At 45.1% G+C, this 19,444-nt stretch overlaps 1 protein-coding gene across 2 annotated transcripts in view; it reads right to left on the reverse strand.

Annotated features, from left to right (window-relative positions):
- The window catches only part of HHAT (hedgehog acyltransferase), a 367,555-nt gene extending 351,317 nt beyond the window's left edge, over positions 1 to 16,238 (reverse strand). For both annotated transcript variants that reach the window (XM_018060771.1, XM_018060770.1), the window contains exon 1: positions 16,083 to 16,238. The gene's annotated coding sequence lies outside the window, so the exon portion shown is untranslated. The remainder of the gene's footprint in view (positions 1 to 16,082) is intronic.

The raw sequence follows: 19,444 nt of genomic DNA on the forward strand, positions 1-19,444 counted from the left end.
CACACATACACACAAATCACACACACATCACACACACACCACACACATCACACACACACATACACACACCTCACACACATACACACACCTCACACACACATCACACACACCACACACACATCACACACACATATGCACACACACACATATACACACATCACACACATATATCACACACACATCACACACATCACACACACATCATACAGACACGTATCACACACACATCAAACATACATAAATATCACAAAAATCACACACATATCACACGCACACATATCACACACACATTACACACATACACAGATCACACACACATCACACACATATCACACACACATCACACGTGCATACATATCACAAACATCACACATACATATCACACACACATACACAGATCACACACACATATCACACACACATCATACACATATCATCATACACACACATCACACACATACACACATCACACACACCACACCATACCACACACACACCACACCATACCTCACACACACCACACCACACATACACACCATACCACACACACACCACACCACACCACACCACACCACACACACACACACACACACACACACACACACACACACACACACCCTGCCTGCCCAGGGTGGGCAGGTCTTCCCCTTGAGCCCACGCCGCCCGCCTGCCTCCAGCACAGTGTACACCAGCCATGTCTGTCCTCACTGCTGCCACACCCGTCTCCCCGCAGAGCGGACCTTTAGAGAGCAGGGACCACGACGTAAGTCCACAGAACCCAGCACGGGCACCGAGCGCAGCAGGACAGGACCACCCCGTGCTCCAGAAATAAAAGATTACTGTTCAAAAGCCTGAAGAGAAGGGAGCCCCAGGGACTTCCCTGGAGGTTCAGTGGCCAGGACTCCATGCTCACAGAACCGGATCCCACACGCTGCAACTAAGGGTTCACATGCCGCAACTAAAGATCCAGCTGGCAGCCAAGTAAATACATACATTAAAAAATTAAAAGCACAAACCACCTCCAAGCCTCCTCTAACCCAACAGTCTCATCCTCCTCGCTCTCCCCTTCCAATGCCATCCCAACAGTGGTTTATAAGACTGGATTAACAAAACCGTGTCTTCCATCTTCCAGGCGCTTCTTAAAGGGAAGCTAACAGCCTGATCCCACTGGCAGACTGTGAGCTGCGCACTCTGTATATGCAGTCTCCCTTCTTGCACAGGAACTGCATTTTTATCTGGACACAAGGATGCTGAGTGCATACAGTGTCCAAGGGTGGATATTTGAATAGTTCTGGCGCTGAGGCTGCGGTCATCCTCTTCCTGCTGGGTGGAGTTGGAACAGCCACCTTTAGACCAGGAGGGTAAAGCCGCAGAGAAAAGCAAGACAGAGGCGCCTCAGTTCCTGACTGCATGTCCCACCCCACCCCACCCCACCCCCCAAGCTGCCCTGGACCTCTAACATCTCTGGACTGTTACATGAGAGAGAAATGCATTCCCAGGTCGTTTAAGGCTGTGCCCTTCTAAAGCTCTCTGTTACGGCAGCCATGTCTATACTCTTAAGTAATAAAGCAGGTAACAGGAAGTCCTAAAATTCTGCAAATTAAATGATCAGTTCCCAAATGACATAGAGTTAGCTAAATGTAAACCCCTCTATGGCCGTCATTGCTTTACTTAAACCTCTCACATATGTCAAAGTCAAATTAAAACAAGAGCAAAATGTTAAGCCCCCAGCAAGCACTTCTAATACGTGACAGTAATGCCAAAACTCAGATCTCACCCATGAGCTCATTGTATTTTCACAAGAGTTGGGTGAAGTATGTGGAGCACCAGAGGCAGGCATTTATAGATGATGAATGTGAACATGGTGAGGTCATTCAATCAGAAATAATGGTGCCAGGGCTCAAATCCAGGTTTTGAGACCCCTGGGCCCCCACCTCACCCCTCAGGGATGGAGCCCCTTTAGTACCAGTTCACAGAGTTATTTGCCCTCAGAGTCTAGCTCAGAACCTACTACTCACAAACCCCTTTCTTCAGGGAGTCACAGCAGGAAGGGATATAAACTTTCCCTTTCATAAAATATGAAGTCAGAAATCAGTGGTCCTCCAACCAGATGATCCCCTGGTAATTACCTACAAGTTGCCGAGGCATGAGTTTCTCCCACAGAGCTCCTAGAATACCCAGAATCTGGCACTCATACTTCCACGGCCAATCTCTCTAAGCCCTGGAATTTCAACAACGCCTTCGTGGGATCCCCTAGTACTTTTCAGAACCACTACACTTTATTTCCAGAGAAGGCGATGGCACCCCACTCCAGTACTTTTGCCTGGAAAATCCCATGGATGGAGGAGCCTGGAAGGCTGCAGTCCATGGGGTCGCTGAGAGTTGGACATGACTCAGTGACTTCACTTTCACTTTTCACTTCCATGCATTGGAGAAGGAAATGGCAACCCACTCCGGTGTTCTTGCCTGGAGAATCCCAGGGATGGGGGAGCCTGGTGGGCTGCCGTCTATGGGATCGCACAGAGTCAGACACGACTGAAGCGACTTGACAACAACAACCCTTTATTTTTAAATACCTGGCACCTTCCAGAATCTGTTAAGATTTCTTTGGGGGACTTTGTAGGATTAGTAATTTTCCATTTAGTGATAAGTAAATTTCAATCTCTGGGCTTTCTTTTTAACTTTCTGTTTTGTCATGCATTACAGCTGATAAACAATACTATGATCATTTCAGGTGAACAGCAAAGGGACTCAGCCATACATATACATGTATCCGTTCTCCCCCCAAACCCCCCTGCCATCCAGGATGCCAGAGAACACTGAACAGAGATCCCTGTCCTATGCGGTGCGTCATTGATACAACCTCTGAATTTTGTATTTGCTCTCCTTCCCAAGGATGCTGGTATTACTCTGTTGGATAACTTCCTCAATTGGCAAAGAGCTGAACCCCCTTCAAAAGTTACTGAAATTTGAACATAAATAATCTTGGAGAATAACTAAAACTTCCAGAATTCCTGCAGTTTTGAAGCTTTTAGTGAACATTCTCCTTCGAGGACAATTCTCTTGCATTAGTGACTTAACTGTCAGAAAACTAGAAAACTCAAATGTTTTTTGACGCTGCTCTTGGCTATATCGTATACATTCTGCAGACATATACACAGAGATACTCAGTAATAAGCAACAAAGCGGAGGGCTGTGTTCTCATATTTAACATTTGGGGACTGGACCAAACGGCCTCCTGCTGACAAACAGTAGTGGATTCTGCATCAGGCAGACCTGGGGGGTAACCAGGCTCTGCCACTGACTGGCTCAGGAATTTAAGTGGGTCACAGCTTCCCAGATATGCTTCCTCATAGACTTATTAAGTGGATTAAATGTAAAAGGCATATCCAGGGCCTGACACAGAGGAAGCACTCAGTGAACACTAGCTAAAATCCATCTCAGTGGATCAGTTAGTGAATTGAACTCATCAGGAGCTTACCTCCCCAGAACCCTGGGTTTCCTTCTGAATTGATGACCTCTAACTGACCTTCCATCGGAGAAGGCAATGGCACCCCACTCCAGTGCTCTTGCCTGGAAAATCCCATGGATGGAGGAGCCTGGAAGGCTGCAGTGCATGGGGTTGTTGAGGGTCAGACATGACTGAGCGACTTCACTTTCATTTTTCACTTTCATGCGTTGAAGAAGGAAATGGCAACCCACTCCAGTGTGCTTGCCTGGAGAATCCCAGGGACGGGGGAGCCTGGTGGGCTGCTGTCTATGGGGTCGCACAGAGTCGGACACAACTGAAGTAACTTAGCAGCAGCAGCAACTGACCTTCCATGGGAGGAGGGACTGATCATCCCACCCACTGCGGGGACTTCTTCCGCTCATCAGCACCCCCAAGAGCTCTCTCTAATGTCTCATCCTCCTCCCGTCCCCACATCCAGCCCAAGGCCACCCCAGACAGCAACAATGTGTCCTTGGGGGCCGTCTGGAGAGCTTTCTGCCCAGCGTCTCTTCTCACCATCTCTTTTCTTAGCCCCAAAAGGAATTATATGCAGTACTCACTCTTCTTGCCTCACCATTCACAATCCCAGGAATGTAATCTCAAAACACCACCATCACACACACACACCCACTTGTCCTTAACAGATCTTTCTTCCTTAATAATTCAACTCTTGTCCACTTATCTCAAGAAGATTGCTCTCTCCAGTGCTCTCCCCACCTCTGTTTGTTTCAGCTGCGCACTCAGAGAGCCAATCAGGGTAGATATGTTTTAAGGAATTTAATGATGCAACAGTATCAAAGAAAAGAAAGCTGCACCTTTGGGAATATAACTAGAATTTTTTTTTAATGTCCAAACTCACAAAGGTTCCTAAAGACTCAGAAAATTCTCAAGTTTCTAATGTTTCAGTTTTCTAAATGTGACTATGCTCTTCTTTAGGCACAAGCTACCACAATGAAATTAAAGGAATCCTTACTCAGATGTGTAAGTAATGCCTTTTTTTCTGTTTTGCATGCATAGATTCAGGGCTGCAGTAACATTATCAGTTAAGTGTGCATCCACGCAACAGCCTGGACTTCCCTTGTGGTTCACACGGCCAAGAATCCACCTGCAATGCAGGAGACCCAGGTTTGATCCTTGGGTCAGGAAGATTTCATGGAGAAGAAGGGAATGGCAACCCACTCCAGTATTCTTGACTGGAGAAAAATTCCACGGACAGAGGAGCCTGGCAGGCTACCGTCCACAAGGTTGCAAAGAATCAGAGATGACTGAGTGACTTAACACTCGCACATTCAATAGCCTAGAAACTCATCACCATTTACATCATGATTTCTATAGGAAACAGCCAAGCTACAACAACACGGACTGTTTTAAAGTAGGAATCTACCTGATCAATCTGTATAAAGGAGGTTACATTACTGATGTGAGAGCTAAGGAGGGTTACCGGGAGATCTGATGGTAAAGATGTGCCTGAGAGCACTTTCACTTCAGAGGGAATACTGGTCAGGACCTTGAGAAGGAAACAATGTGGGCAGTTTTAGAGCCAAGTGGCAAAGGGTCTTAAACATATATAACATTTAATTTTTGTGTGAAGCTTCAGGAAGAAGACCTTTGACATGGTGCTAGCGTCGAGAGGCAGGGAGGTCAGCGATTCAGGCCCTCTGTGGGAAGTGGAGAAAAAATTCTAGAACCATGCAACACAGTAGGAAAAATCAAGTTGCACATGGCACCAAACTAGTCCAGGAGGCAGTGGGGTGGAGGGGGAATAAAGGACCTAAAACAGCATCTCCAAAGCTGTTAAGACTACATTATCTCAAAGCTGGTATTACTGATGAGAGTAAGGAACTGGCACAAAGTGAAGACTAAGAGAGAAAATGCATTTAAGATTAGGTCTTGGAAGAAAACCATGGCAAAGGTTTTCCTGGGATTAAGGGAAAGAAGTCAGACTGGATGAACAAGATTTCTCTACTTTGTATTGGGTAGAAGAGCCCCAGGCTGAGTAGTTCCAAAAAGTATTATATTTATCTGGGAACTATAGGACTCATGGGGCCCACATAATAAAATCTTAGCTGGAAAACAGCAAGACTTCCTCCACGAAGAGAAAGTTTTCTATACTGAAGCAATGTACATTTGCTTTCATGTTGTAATTTAACACTCCACCTGCTTTCAAAGATGCCATCCACTCTCATTCTCACCAGGAGGAATAACAGTTAGCTCTTTTTTCAGGGATCAGAGTCCTGCTCAGAGAAAAGACACAATCTGCCCAAGGACCCAGAGAAGCCAGCAATGGAGCAAAAAACAGAACCCAAGTTCTCAACTCCCACTCTCTTAGGCAGAAATCCTGTTCCTTACTCTTGGCAGAAAAGGACAGCTCACTGTGCCAAAGCCTAAAGTGTGCATACACACAACTTCTGTAAGATGCTTTTCCCCAGCGATTTCCAATCTCTTTTCAAAAGTCCTTTATCTTTACTGTTGCTAAGTACAACAAATGGATTCCAACGCTTCCTCTTTAAATTCTTTCCTGCTCCTCACCCTTGGTATTTAGCACTAAACAGGGTCTAAACAGCACCTGGGCTTCCACGGTGGCTTAGACAGCAAAGAATCCACCTGCAATTCAAGAGACCTGGGTTCAATCCCCGGGTCAGGAACATCCCCTGGAGACGGGAATGGCAACCCACTCCAGTGTTCTTGCCAGGAGCATTCCACGGACAGAGGAGCCAAATACTCCCATGCACCAGATGACTTTAAAACAGCAACCTCAGCATGAAGCTAACGATCTCCAGCACCATCCCCATCATCATGCCCAACTAACTAAACTGAAATATTTCTCTACTGAGTTTACCCAGAGTTAAGTAACAGCTGTACTCTAATACTGACTCATTGGGAAAGACCCTGATGCTGGGAAAGATTGAAGGCAGGAGGAGAAGGGGACGACAGATGATGAGATGGTTGGATGGTATCACCGACTCAATGAATATGAGTTTGAGCAAGCTCCGGGAGTTGGTGATGGACAGGGCAGCCTGGCGTGCTGCAGTCCATGGGGTCGCAAAGAGTTGGACACAACCGAGCGACTGAACTGAACTGCTGCTGCTGCTGCTAAGTTGCTTCAGTCATGTCTGACTGTGTGACCCCAGAGACGGCAGCCCACCAGGCTCCCCCGTCCCTGGGATTCTCCAGGCAAGAACACTGGAGTGGGTTGCCATTTCCTTCTCCAATGCATCAAAGTGAAAGCGAAAGTAAACTGAACTGAACTGTACTCTAATAAGTAGTATTGACAGATTACCTATGCTGAGAAAGCACTTTAAAAGTATTCTTTCACTTAATCTCCATAACAGCTCTGAGGTTGGTACTTCTGGTAACCTCATCAACACAAAAGACCACCAAAGCCTGGAAGGATCAAGAAATCTGCCCCAAATCACACAAATCTAAACAGCAGAGCTTAGATTCATACTCACAAAGTCTAATTCCAGAGCCTTCCTTCACCCACCTCCACCTCCCTATTCTTCAAGTTCACCCGATTCATTTTTTTCAACATCTACGATGAAATCAATTCGTCAGGAAAGCTAGAAGACAATACAAGCTATACACATGGAAAAGAATTTAAAGTTACATATAGTATAGATACTCCCCAGGAAGAAAATCAACTAGATGTAATCCAAATACACAGGAAACCTCTAACTCACACACTTCTTAAGAGATTTACTGAAGAAGACGAACTAAACCAATTTACCTCGGATATGAGGGGAAAGTCAGCAGTCATATAGAGATAAGGGTTGAGTAAACTTGAAATAGTTCTACATTTAGGAACAAATGAGCACTCTGGAAACCACAAAGTAATAAAGCAAAAGAAACTCATGCCCACTGAAATGACAAAGGCATTACAGAAAAGAAAATGCCAGGGCAAAGCAATATTCTAGCACATTTGGAAAAAATGTTAGGAGACTTCTACTCTTTTCCAAGTCCAACTTGTTGAAACAGAGACCTGTTTTGCAGAATAAAAATTACATGACTTCTACCAGAAAAACCAAGCCCAGATTCACGGTGTCTTCTCATAGTACAATGTTTTCCCAACCATGCTTAAGAGTCTCATTCTTCTACGCACATCATTCTAAAGAGAAACACTTTCCTAAACCCAGAAAGGCTTCATCAATACATTGGAATGATCGGCTGTGACTGGAGAGGTCCACTGGGCTGGGCAAAAGTCTAATTACTGAATATTTAAAAATACGTTATCACGACGTCCAAATATGCTCCAAAATATTATGTATCAGCTATGTGTCACTGTGCAATAAATCATTCCAAAACATGGAGGCTTAAAATAGCAAGCTGTATTCTCTCCTGTGATTCGGGGGGGTGGCAATCTGAGCAATTCTTCTGCAGACCTCACCTGGCATCAGCTCACATGACTGTCACTGCTCTGGCTCAAGGCAGCTGGAGGGGACAATGATCTCACCCACATGTCTGGCATTTGGTGCCAGCCATCACCTAGGTACCTTACTTCTCCTCCACGTGGGCATGTGTCCTCTAGTAGGCTGGGCCTTCATAGCACGGTGGCTCCGGGGTCTTAAAAGAACAAAAGCAAGAGGGGCAAGGTCTCTTAAGGACCAGGCTCCAGAATTCACAGAACGTTTTATTGGTCAAAAGCTCAGTACAGAGTCAGCGGGGAAGAGAGAACAGCTTCCATCTCTTTACTGGAGGAGTGTGTATATGTGAAGTCGCTTCAGTTGTGTCCCACTCTTTGCGACCCCATGGACTGTAGCCCGCCAGGGTCCTCTGTCCATGGGATTCTCCAGGCAAGGATACTGGACTGCGTTGCCATGCCCTCCAGGGGATCTTCCCAACCCAGGGACTGACCCACGTCTCTTGTCTGCAAGTTCTTTAGCGCCAGCTGGGAGTATCTTAAAAAGGGGCAGAGACGTGGCTTACCACACGAGGATGTCAGAATTGCTAATAAGTAAAATCTGGAGAGGCAGTGGGAAAACTACATCTCACAGGAGATCTTTATTAGGTAAAACGTCATAAAGGTTGAGAGACGTATATTTTAAAGAATTACCTTCCCAAACCAAATTTCAAAATCGGTACTGTCACCTCGTTTGATCGAGCCAGTTTGGGAATTTCTTTTGTTGGGTTGGCCAATATGTTTGTTCAGGTTTTTCCATAAGATGGTACAGAAAAACCCAAATGAACTTTTTGGCCGACTCAGTACAATACCCTACCTGACCATGTCCAGTAACACTGCAAAGCAGGGAAACTCTATTTCAAAGAAGTTCTTATTGTTATCTCTTTTCTTCTTAAACTAAGTCAAAATCTGCCCCTCCATTTCTAAAAAGCATTCTGCTACTAGTCTTACTGCACCTGGAGAAACTGAAAGCACAGAGGCAGGACAGTGTGATAGTTTAAAGCATGGCTCTGGAGTCAGAACGCCAAAGGCTGAATCCCAGCTTTGCTACTTTCTAGCTGTGTGACCTCGTACAAGTTGCATGACCTCTCTGTGCTTCAATGCCCTTACTTATATAACAGAGATGGTAACTATCTTCTGAGAGTTGCCGTGACGACTAAATGCATTTACAAAGAGATAGAACATTACGTTGACCACGGTAAGCTCTAAAATGCTTATTCTTGTTGTCTTTAGTATTATTCCCACGATTATTAAGCATACTGAAAGAATAACCATTATTCTTGCCAATCATACTCATAAATACTGAAAGATAATTAATGCCATCCACTCCATCCCAAGCCCTCTGCCAGGACAAACCCCCAGGCTGCCTTCAGTCATTTCTTCCGTGGCTTGGTTCCCAGAGCCTTTATCAGCTGTCAGTTGTCTCTTTACAGTACAGGTGCCTAGAGCTGAACACAGAATTCCAGGTGTGCAGAGCCAGAGCAGGACAAGACCATCATTTCTCCTCTTGGGAAGCTAGACTTCCAACAGTGAAAACCGGGATGCATTCCTTCATTCGACAAACATCAATGAGCTCCTACAGAGAATCAGGAACTGTGCTATTAGTGAAGACAAAATAGATTCTATCTGGAGGATCTGCCAGGTATGGCTCCCCTAGAAAAACGTCCATGCCCTATTTCCCCAACATGTAAATATGTTACCTTACATGGCAAAGCAACTCTGCAGATGTGATTCAGTTAAAAATGTCAAGATGGGGACATTATCCCCAATAATCCACGTGGGCCTAATGTAAGCACAGAGCCCTGCTAAGAGGGAAGAAGGCAGGTGAGGGACAGAGAGGACAGAGGATGACGGAAGCAGAGGTCAGAGGAATACGCTCTGAAGATGGAGGAAGGGGCCAAGAATAAAGGGATGTAAGCGACAGAGAACATTAGCAAAGAAAAAAAGACAACCCGACCACACTGAATCTCTAGAAGGAACACTGCCCCGACAACCCAGTTTGGATTTCTGATCTCCAGAACTATAAAATAACCAATTTCTGCTGTTTTAAGCCACTAAGTTAATGGTAATTCGTTACAGAAACAATAGGAAACTAATATGCCACCCCTAACCTCAATTAGTTCATGGTCAAGTGGGAGGAAAGCACTTCATTAAAAGGATTTATATAAAACATCAGAATATTTTAATCTAATTGTTATAAACTAAAAACTTAAGCTGCAAGAAAATGAAACCTGAAAACAAAACTTTGTGTTCAGTTCTCAACTCAGCATTTTTCAGCTTCCATCTCACACTGCTGTCAATCTTAATATGCAACATAACTCTAAGTCCTTTTATATGAACTGCCCTTGAGTCAGATCTCTGCTGTTAAAGATTGGAAGAAAAGGAGGCAGATTTATAAGCCCCTGGTTCAGAAAAGTTACTGATGTGATATTGTATCCCTTCCCGGTAAAATTCTCAACCTATTTGAAGCCTTTTTAATCACCAGACTCATGCTCACCACATCTTACACTCCCCAGATTAGGGGCAGCTGAATGAATCAAAAATTTTAATAATATATTTAAGTGAATTTTATATTACAGTATGCTTAATTTTTTTTAAAAGTATAAGGCTTCCAAAAAGCAAACTCATTCCAATAATTACTACTTAGATAAAAAACTGAATTCCCTCTCTGTCCTTTCAATTCCACTAAAGGTGACCACTAGCATGACTCCTAACACCCTAGTTTATTTAGTTTTGCCCATTTTTGAACTTCCCAAAAAAAATGGATCACAAAGCACTAACTCTTGCTGCGTCCACCTTTTTCTCAGTTCTACCTTTGCAAGGCTCATCCATGTTGTGTGTTAAGCAGATTTGTTCATTCTCATTACTGTGGTGTATTCCATTGTATAAGCAATTTGCTTACACTTTCGTCCATTCTACTATTGATGAACACGTGAGTTGTTTTTAACTTCAAGCTATTAGGAATAATACTGCTCTGCACATACTATTACTTGTCTTTCAGTGCAAATGTATCTGCCTTACTGTTCAGAGTTTATCAAGAACGGAGCAGCTGAGTCAGAAGAGATGCATCTGCCCAGTTTTAGTAATGATACTGCAATACTTCAAAACAACTTCCAAAGCAGTTATACTAACTTCCACACCCATCAACCATCATGTATAAGAGATCCAGTTTTCCATATTCTAACCAGTACTCAGCATTGACAGGGGTTTGTATTTTTCAGCCACTCTGGTGAGTAGAGTGATATCCCATTGTAGTTTTAATTTGTATTTCCCTAATTACTAATGCACTCCAGTGCTCTTGCCTGGAGAATCCCAGGGACGGCAAAGCCTGGTGGGCTGCCGTCCATGGGGTCACACAGAGTTGGACACGACTGAAGTGACTTAGCAGCAGCAGCAATTACTAATGAGGTTAATCCCTTTTTCATATGTTTATTGTGTATTTGAAAATCCTATTTGGGAAGTGACCTGCCCTTTTTTCTACTGGGCTATCTTTTTCTCAATGATTTGTGAAAAACTGTTTCTACATTCTGGGAATGAGTCCTTTATTGGATATAGCCCTTACAAATACCTTCACCCATCCTGCAAGTTGCCTTTTCTCTATGGAATCTTTCGATGAACAGTAGTTTGTACCAATATTTTCTTCTATAATTTGTGCTTTTTCTGTCCTATTCAATAAACCTTGTCATAAAGGTGTTCTACTTTGCTTTCTTCCAGAAGCTTTCTTGTTTCAGATCTCCCATTTAGCCGTATGACATATTGATTAATTTTTGTATACAGGGTGAGGCAGATGATCAAAATTCACCTTGTCCATTTGGATATCCAGTTGGCCCAGGAACACTGACTGAAAAGACTCTCATTTCTCTAGAGCACTGCAGAGTCACTTCTGTTATAAATCAAGAGATCTCAGACCTGTGAGCCTGTTTATGGATCCTCTACCCGGTTCCATGGTCTATCTGGCATTGTATCCACACCCCACTGACAAACTACATACTCATCTAGCAGCTTAAATCTTCCAACTTTGCTCCTTTACTAAGATCGTCTAGAATTTCCATATATATTTTAAAATTAGCTTATTGGCTACTTTTGAAAAAAAATCTGTTGGGATTTCAATTGGGCTTATAATGAATCCACAGAGTTATCTGTGGAGCAGTGATTACCCTCTATTATTTTAAGTGTTTTAAATCTCTCAATGTTTTACAAAGAAATTTTATCACAAATCGGTGCTGAATTTTATTAAGTAGTTTTTCTCCTTTATTCTGTGGCTAAATTACAATTATTGATTTTCTAATGTCAGACAAAGTTTACATTCCAGAATAAATCCAACTTGGTCACAGCTTCAGTTCAGTTCAGTCACTCAGTCGTGTCCGACTCTTTGTGACCCCATGAATCACAGCACGCCAGGCCTCCCTGTCCATCACCAACTCCCAGAGTTCACTCACTCACGTCCATCGAGTCGGTGATGCCATCCAGCCATCTCATCCTCTGTCGTCCCCTTTTCCTCCTGCCCCCAATCCCTCCCAGCATTAGGGTCTTTTCCAATGAGTCAACTCTTCACATGAGGTGGCCAAAGTATTGGAGTTTCAGCTTCAACATCAGTCCTTCCAATGAACACCCAGGGCTGATCTCCTTTAGGATGGACTGGTTGGATCTCCTTGCAGTCCAAGGGACTCTCAAGAGTCTTCTCCAACACCACAGTTCAAAAGAATCAATTCTTCGGCACTCAGCCTTCTTCACAGTCCAACTCTCACATCCATACATGACCGCTGGCTGCAATCACCATCTGCAGTGATTTTGGAGCCCCTAAAAAATAAAGTCTGACACTGTTTCCCCATCTATTTCCCATGCAGTGATGGGACCAGATGCCATGATCTTAGTTTTCTGAATGTTGAGCTTTAGGCTAACTTTTTCACTCTCCTCCTTCACTTTCATCAAGAGGCTCTTTAGTTCCTCTTCACTTTCTGCCATAAGGGTGGTGTCATCTGCATATCTGAGGTTATTGATATTTCTCCCAGCAATCTTGGTTTCAGCTTGTGCTTCTTCCAGCCCAGCGTTTCTCATGATGTACTCTGAACATAAGTTAAATAAGCAGGGTCCCATAAATACAGGTATAGGTCACTAGATTTGATTTACCAATACTTTCTTTTAGGGCTTTTGTGTCTTTTCCATGAGAGTCTGGCTTAGAGTTTCTTGTAACCTCCTTATCAAGCTTTAGTAACAAGGTTATGCTGGCCTCATAAAAGCAAGTCAGGGAGTATTCCTTCTTTTTTATTTTTTTAAATGTTTGTAATATTGCACTAGTGAAGCCATCTGGGCCTGGAAATTATACTCTGAAAAGGTTTTTAAATACAAATTTAATTTCTTTACAGATATGGAACTATACAAATTGTCTAGCTCTTGTGTCTTAAGAGATATTTTATTCAAAAAACTTGTCCATGTCACTTGAATATTTAAATGTACTACCATTAAATTGTTTACAATAACATCTGAAGATTTTTTAAAACATCTGTAGGACATGTAGTGATAACTCCCTTCTGGCCTGACACTGGTAACGCCATACACCACTGGACGGAAGGAAAGAAGGCAAGATAGTCATGCTTTAGATAACAAAACCACTGTTGTGGGAATATTCTCCAGCAGAATTATGCAGAGCAAGACCAGCGCAGATGGAGCAGGTAAACAATCCAGCAATTCTCTTTCAACAGCTTTGACCATCAAAAACAACTGTGGACCTGAGGGAAAGGAGACAGGAAGTGAAGGAGAAGGAAACAAACTGTAATGCTTGTGTGGCCAGCAAGACAGTGCAAGAAGCAAACCACGGCTAACCCGGGCTTGTAACCTAGACACGCAGCCCTCTATCCACAAGGCGTTCATGGCCTCCTGAATTCCACCCACGAACGCCAATGCCTTTTCTCATACATCTTTATTTTCACGAACCTCTGAAATTCAGGAGTTCATCTGATTATATACGTGGAGAGCAAGAGCATTTCCAGTGACTCTGTCACCAGTAAGAGTCACAGATTCTGTCATGCCACAGCACAGCTGTTGCAAATACTGCAAAATGTCCCTCATACAGGTATCCCTACTCTGAAATCCTGAGACCTTATCTGATACAGCACTGAGTTTTGATATTTAACGGATTGATTCTTTTAAAAAAAGAAATACATTATAATTGTGGGGGTTTTGTACTACTTTGATTGCTGTTTCAATAGAATTTGTAACTATGTATTTTTGAACGCCTTTTAAAAATTGGCTCCCCCAGACTTGAAAGAGAAGGCAATGGGAGCCCACTCCAGTGCTCTTGCCTGGAGAATCCCATGGATGGAGGAGCCTGGTGGGCTGCAGTCCATGGGGTCGCTAAGAGTCGGACACGACTGAACGACTTCACTTTGACTTTTCACTTTCATGCATTGGAGAAGGAAATGGCAACCCACTCCAGTATTCTTGCCTGGAGAATCCCAGGGACAGGGAGCCTGATGGGCTGCTGTCTGTAGGGTCACACAGAGTCGGACACGACTGAAGCAACTTAGCAGCAGCAGTAGCAGCAGACTTGAAAGAAGTCCATGGCAACAAAAAGAAAAAATGGGTAAAGCACCCAACAAGGAACCAAGGATCTCACCCACGCCAGGGAGCTCCCAGGCAACAGTTAAGGAGCGCCTCCCCTCGGCTAGGCCCTGCCCTGGAAGGAGACACAGATGAGTAAGGTTCACCCTGGCTGAAAGCACTAGTCACTCAGTCTTCTGTCCACCTCTTTGTGACCCCATGGACGTAGCCTGCCAGGCTCCTCTGCCCATGGAATTCTCCAGGCAAGAATGCTGGAGTGAGTTGCCATTTTCTTCTCCGGGGAAGAGAGAGGAGGCCCCACCCATGGATCAAACCTGGACCTCCAGGATTGCAGGTGGATTCTTTACTGTCTGAGCCCCAGAGCAGCCCATCAGCCTGGCTAGTTCCTGACATCACCTAGAGTTAACACCGACACAGAGCCACCCACAAAAATGACGGCTGTCTCCAGAGACCTGGCCTTCACCCTTAGTCTATATAACCTACTTCCCAAGGAGGGGGCAAAATAAATAATAAATAAAGCATAGGCTTTGATCCAGAAAGAGAAGTGCAAAACCCGACTCCAACACCTACTCTCTGTGGCTCTGACATCTCCTCTAAGCCTTTCTTTCTTCTGCTGTGACAAGGGTTAATACTATCCTTCCCGGTTACTGCAAGGTTTAGAAATACTGGATTTAAAGCACCTAACAAGCACATCATCCCTGTTACTATTAGTTAAATCTTTCAGGTCAGACCTCTGATCCAACACTTAATGACAATTATAGTCTGTCACTGAGATAAGAGGGAGAAAAAAATACAGAAAAGATGAACCATGAACACGGGAAGGAAAAAAAAAAATCATTCTTCAAAGTCCAGTATAAAGTCCCCTCCTCAGGAAAGCTTTCCCCCTCCTCTCCTAGCGTTCCCACAGCATTTATCACGGGGCGGCAAACACCTAGCTCTGCGAATGAATGAAGGAGGAACACGGCACAGTAGGACAGAAACAATGAGTTTCACCCCCACATAATACAAACCACCCGGGATGCGAACTCAATGGCCTGACCGCCCTGATCCAAGAGCCACGAACCAATCAAGCGGTACATTTCTTAACGCCAATGCCGTCCATCCTAGTACCTCTCCCGCCCGCTCTGGTAGGAACAGCGGGGAGGAGGGCCTTCCACGGAAAGACTGTGCCACCTAAAGGTCAGGCGTAAAAGAAAAGAGGGAAACTTGAGTCCGGAGAATAGAAAGCAAGAAGTCTCTAACTTTGCGGGGGTGAGGGGGAGCCTTGTCCCCGGAGCCGCAGCAAGTCAGGCCAGCGAACTTCTAAGACCGCCAAGGGGTCCAGCGTCCACACTTCCCGCAACAATGCCAACTTGGAACGAGGCCAGGGAGAGGGGCCGGGGCAGGGGAGCGTACGGACTCGGCCGGCCGCGGAGACCCCGGCCTTGATCCGGGCGCACAGCCACTGCCGCCGCCGCCGCCGCCTTTGTCTCCAGCGCGGGACCTGGCGCGTCCTCTGCCCCGCCTCCGGGCGCGCACGTAGGCATGGGAATGGGAAACGGAAAGCGTCTGGTGCGTTTCTTTTTGTTTTCCAACCTAAAGCAAAAAGTCAACGCCTAACTTCCCGAGGACCCTCTACGGTCACCAGCTACCAACCTCCGGGCCGCGCCGGGCGACGGCGATGTTCCCGCGCGCCCCGAGCTCCCCCACAACCCTCGGCACCTCCGAGTCGGCGGCGGCGGCGGCGGCGGGCTTTGCGGGAAGCCGCCCTCTTCCCCGCGAGCGGCGGTTGGAGGCCCAGCCCCGCGCGCGTCCTCGGAGCACGTCCCCGCCCTCGGACCGGCGCGCGCCGCCCGGGGCTGCCTGGCTCGCGCGCGGGTCGTGCCCGCTGGGAACTGTGGCCAGCAGGCCGCGCGGCTGGAGCGGACCAGTGGGAAGGCGGCCCGCCCCTCCGCACCGGGAGAGCCCGGAGCCGGCCCACCGGGGTCCAGCCCCCGCTCGCCGGCGGGCCCCGGTGCCTGCGCTTAGCAGCGCGCCGATCTCTCCACCCCTGTTTGTTAATTGCAGACACAGATCGCTGCACCCCTTGTTAATTGCAGGCACCGATCGCTCCTCTACCTCTGTTTTTAATTGCAGGCACCGATCTCTACTCCACCCCTTGTTAATTGCAGCCACCGATCTATGCACCTCGTTTGTTAATTGCAGGCCTGCGGCTGCCAGCATATTTAAGAACGGAAGTCACCTGAAATCCGGCTCTAGTGGTCCCCACAGACGTTTTGCAGGCTAAAGGAGGTAGCTTGGTGGGGTGGAAAGAAGGCGGGCTTTGCTGCTCGGACCGCTTCTAGAGCTTGCCGTGTGATCTTAGCCCCTGTGAGCCTCCCTGTCCTCTGTAAAGCGGAAATAAGCTTCCTTGCTTTCCTGAAGAATTAAGAGTGAAGACCAAAAGGGATGAACTTTGTGAACGACAAAGCAACTTACAAGGATGATCAGCACTTTGGAATGTTCTGTCAGTGATTTTGAATAGGTTGTAAGAGTGGGAGATCTGAATCTGTCTTGGACCGTGACTTCCTGCCAGGTGTTACTCAGAGGCCTCCAAGGCCAGGGCTGCCAGAGTTCCACAGACTTATCTGAGCAGGAGAGTCACCTGGGCTCTTGTGAAAACTGCTGGCACTTGGATCCTTCTTCACGTGGAAAGAATCAGACTCCCCAGGGGAAGAGAGTTTCAGGTGGTTCTGTGATCAGATACATGTGGATAACTCTGCATTCAGTTCAGTTCAGTCGCTCAGTCGTGTCCGACTCTTTGCGACCCCATGAATCCCAGCACGCCAGGCCCCCCTGTCCATCACCATCTCCCGGAGTTCACTCAGACTCACGTCCATCGAGTCATTAGGTAGCAGGAAAACACAGTGCTCTTAAGTTTCTTCTAGCAGTCATTGATAAAGTCCAGAAGATTATGTTTCTGACTGCAAAAATTCTGTGGGAAACCAGAGTACAAACTCTCTGAGAACAGATACTAGCTCCTGTAAGCTTCCACCATCCACACCCTCAACCGTAATACAGGATGACTTTAAGGAAGCAAGTGTTAATAAACTAGCCCCAAGTAGGAGTGCCAGGTGTAGCAAAAATTCAGGCTGCCTAATTACAATTGGTTCCAAATAGGAAAAGGAGTATGTCAAGGCTGTATATTGTCACCCTGCTTATTTAACTCCTTGCAGAGTACATCATGAGAAACTCTGGACTGGAAGAAACACAAGCTGGAATCAAGATTGCCGGGAGAAATATCAATAACCTCAGATACGCAGATGACACCACCCTTATGGCAGAAAGTGCAGAGAACTAAAAAGCCTCTTGATGAAAGTGAAAGAGGAGAGTGAAAAAGCTGGCTTAAAGCTCAACATTGAGAAAATGAAGATCATGGCATCCAGTCCCATCACTTCATGGGAAATAGATGGGGAAACAGTGGAAACAGTGTCAGACTTTATTTTTTAGGGGCTCCAAAATCACTGCAGATGGTGACTGCAGCCATGAAATTAAAAGACACTTACTCCTTGGAAGAAAAGTTATGACCAACCTAGATAGTATATTCAAAAGCAGAGACATTACTTTGCCGACTAAGGTCCGTCTAGTCAAGGCTATGGTTTTTCCTGTGGTCATGTATGGATGTGAGAGTTGGACTGTGAAGAAGGCTGAGTGCCGAAGAATTGATGCTTTTGAACTGTGGTGTTGGAGAAGACTCTTGAGAGTCCCTTGGACTGCAAGGAGATCCAACCAGTCCATTCTGAAGGAGATCAGCCCTGGGATTTCTTTGGAAGGAATGATGCTGAAGCTGAAGCTCCAGTACTTCGGCCACCTCATGCGAAGAGTTGACTCATTGGAAAAGACTCTGATGCTGGGAGGGATTGGGGGCAGGAGGAGAAGGGGACGACAGAGGATGAGATGGCTGGATGGCATCACGGACTCGATGGACGTGAGTCTGAGTGAACTCCGGGAGATGGTGATGGACAGGGAGGCCTGGCATGCTGAGATTCATGGGGTCACAAAGAGTCGGACACGACTGAATGACTGAACTGAACTGAACTGAATTACAGTTGAATCTCAAATGAACAAAAAATGATTTTTCAAAATATCAGTATGGCCCATGAAATATTTAAGACGTGCTGATTTTTTTTAAAATTTGTTGTTTATCTGAAATTCAAATTTAATTGGGCATCCTGTATTTGATTTGGCAACCCTCACCCAAAGGGTTTGGCAGACAGAGAGATGGAGTAAGAACTCAGCAGAGCAAGTGTCAGACTCAGGGTTAGGAATGATGTAACAGCTCCTGTGTTATTTCTAAATCACACAATTGGATAGTAATGTAGGTTCATTGTCATTTACCTTTAACCCCATTCTGCACACACAACATATTCCCTGGAAAACACAAAATGAAAATAAGAGTTGATTTCATCATAGGTAAATTTAAAAGTCAATTAAATTAAAATAGTCAAATTTTAAAAGTAAGCAATAGACTGGGAAACGTATTTGCAGAAGCTATGATACAAAGTGTTATTACTTACTAAGTATAGATTAAATACAATCACTAAAATATAGAAGCCAGTTGTAGATGAGCAAGACACATGAATACTAAAAAAAAAAGAGAAAGAGAAAAATATAGGATGTACAATTAGGAAACAAACATATTGCAAAAAGTTCAAAGTAGTGCAAAGTAAAATAACAATTTTTCACCAAAAAAATTAACAAAAATTAATAATTTTAAAGGCTGGCAAGGGTGCTGTGTGATAGCAGTCGGACACTTGTTAGGTTGGTAAACAATTTGGTAGTATCAAAACCCTTACAATTATGAAAACCCTTAATGTTTAAATCTTTTGATTTTGAACTTTGTTTATGGGAATAGATTCTAAGGAAATAATCCGTAACTTAGAAAATGGTCTTTACAGTTTTAATTTTATTTATTTTTTGGGCCGCAGGGTTCAGGATCTTAAATCCCTGACCAGGTATCAAACCTGTGTTCCTTGCGG

The sequence above is a fragment of the Capra hircus genome, chromosome 16 (genome assembly GCF_001704415.2).
Source record: "Capra hircus breed San Clemente chromosome 16, ASM170441v1, whole genome shotgun sequence".
Lineage (NCBI taxonomy): Eukaryota > Metazoa > Chordata > Mammalia > Artiodactyla > Bovidae > Capra > Capra hircus.